This window comes from Sinocyclocheilus rhinocerous, unplaced genomic scaffold, assembly GCF_001515625.1.
Source record: "Sinocyclocheilus rhinocerous isolate Xijiao unplaced genomic scaffold, SAMN03320098_v1.1 scaffold843, whole genome shotgun sequence".
NCBI classification, from domain to species: Eukaryota; Metazoa; Chordata; class Actinopteri; order Cypriniformes; family Cyprinidae; genus Sinocyclocheilus; species Sinocyclocheilus rhinocerous.
The window spans coordinates 53,596-56,062 of record NW_015655383.1 but is presented as its reverse complement, the minus strand read 5'-3'; the positions used below and the strand labels follow the sequence as shown (position 1 = coordinate 56,062).

Genomic DNA, 2,467 nt, shown 5'->3' with positions numbered 1-2,467 from the left:
TGGAGGCCGATGATAATGCTATTGAAAGTCTGGAAGGACTGTATCATCTGCCTAAACTAGAGGAAGTTTCTCTGAGGAACAACCGTATCCTTTTCTCCAAAAAATCCAAATGTTTTATAAGAAACTCCATTTCTGGTGTCAGAGCCAGTGCCTGGTTTGACCATGTTTCAAGGATTCAGTATTCTTCATTAATAAACCGCTACAGATTATGTAGGATTATGGAGGGTCAACAAATCTGAAAAGGCAGCATAAGAAGTTACCGAAATCTGTTTCCCATGTCTATTTCACGAAGAATGGCTTTAATGTTCTCTGAAATTACTCTGATGATAATCTCCTCTGTTTCATACTCTAGAAAGCATTTTATTTCAAGGGTCTTTTCCAGAATAATATATAGTTGTTTTTGAAATACAGTACCCTTTTTTTGTAGCAAAGATGCATTAAAATGAGCAAAAGTGACAGTAAAGTAAAGTTATAATGTTTCAAAAAGCTTCAATTTCAAAGAAATGCTGCTCTTTTGAACTTTATATCCATCAAAAAATCCTTAAAAAAACAGTGTTTCCACAAAAATATTGTATATTATTATATTGCTCATAATATAGTTGTGTTTTTTTCAGAGATGTATTAAATTGATCAAAAGTAACAGTAGAGATAAAGGATTTCTTTCAGATAAATTCTTTTGACAATTACAAACTTCATTTTGAGGAATCCTAAAAAAATTCAAAAATATTGAGCAGCACAACTGTTTTCAACATTGGTAATAATCGGAAATGTTTCTTGAGCAGCATATCAGAATGATTTCTGAAGGATCGTGTGACACTGAAGACTGGAGTAACGATGCTGAAAATTCCGCTTTAGCATCAGAGGAATAAATTTAATTTTACTATATATTCAAATAGAAAACGGCTATTGTAAATTGTATTTCACAGTATTAGTGTTTTTACTGTATGTTGACCAAATAAATGCAGCCTTGCTGAGCAGATTTCAAAAACATAAAAAAAATCTTGCAACCCCAAATTTTTAAACAGTAGTGTACATAATATATTTAAATGTCTCTTTTAGCAGAATCTGTAATGCACTGTATCTCAGTATGTCTTGTCTGAATGTTAGTGTGGTACTCTGACTGAACCATAAAAAAAATATTTCCTTAACGCATCTTTTAGAAATCTGTAAGCTGTCTGATCTTGAATCATTGGCGTCCTGCACCAAACTGACCAGACTGGACCTGCGTGGAAACCCTGTCCACAAAACTGCCAACATAGAGTCTGAGCTGAGCCAGCTCCTGCCACTGGTTACTGCTCTGTCCCTTTGATGTGCAGCATTAGCTGCTCTGTGTGTGTGTGTGTGTGTGTGTGTGTGTGTGTGATGCAGTAGAGACTAATTAGAGCTCACTAACCATTTCTAAACTGTACCTCATGTACTGGACCTAAAGGGATAGTTCAGCCAAAAATAAAACGTCAGTCATTTATCTGTATTTTGGTAGGCTGAATGATATTTTGATGAATGTTCATGCTGCTCGTTTCCATGCAATAACAGTCCTAATGTAATGCAAATGAAATCAGAAATCAGAATATTTTCAGTGCTGTTATTAGATGCGCTTAACTGGCAAAAAAAAAAAACCGGTTTGGAAAGACTTTTTTTGAAAATTGTATTTTTGGCTCAACTGTGCCTTTAGAAACGTTCAGCATCTTGTCTGTATGTTTGTGTGATAAATGACGGTTCACATTTCAAATAAAGATTGACCTATACAAACTCCACACTGCATGCTGATAGAGAGAGAATCTGCTTTTAGCTCTTGAAGTCCTGAGGGTCCTGTTTTGGGCAGAGATGTTGTTCTTGCAATGTATCAGTGAAGATGCAAATATTCGGCTATGAGTTTCTTGTACTGTATGAATTAGACTTTTTTTTATTTTTTAGCTCTGCAAAAGTCAAGCATTTGTGGTGTGAAAGCTGCAGGTATGAGTCTCCATGTCAATAAAGAAACATGTCTCTTCCCTATGTCTCTGTCTAACTGGTTTCTATGGGGACCTTCTACTGTAATGTTAGTCTGTGGGGTCTTATAATATACAGTTGTGCTCATAAGTTTACACACCCCTTGCAGAATATGCAAATATGTGAATAATTTTAACAAAATAAGAGAACATGAAAATTGCAAAAAAGTGTCATTCCATTTAACTTAATTCCACATAACTTAATTTCTTTACTTATTTTTGTTTTATTTGTATGGATGGATTACTTGGGTTGTTACCGACATCTGGTGAAAATTTCATGTCAACAGCACCTTTAGAAACATTTACTGGGAAAAATTGTGACGTGTTCAATACTTTTTTTTACCCACTGTATATACAGTATACTCCACAAGACAAAATAATTTAATTGATAAAAATGACCCCGTTCAAAAGTTTACGTACCCTTGAATCTTAGATGGTTGAAACGCTCACTGATGCTCAGAGGGAAAAACCATGCATTA

At 34.7% G+C, this 2,467-nt stretch overlaps 1 long non-coding RNA gene across 1 annotated transcript; it reads left to right on the top strand.

Moving 5' to 3' along the window:
• On the top strand, nucleotides 1-1,991 carry LOC107718000 (uncharacterized). The gene is made up of 2 exons (XR_001637370.1): nucleotides 1-84; nucleotides 1,161-1,991. It is a non-coding gene; the product is annotated as an uncharacterized LOC107718000 (long non-coding RNA).
• Nucleotides 1,992-2,467: the final 476 nt, after the last annotated feature.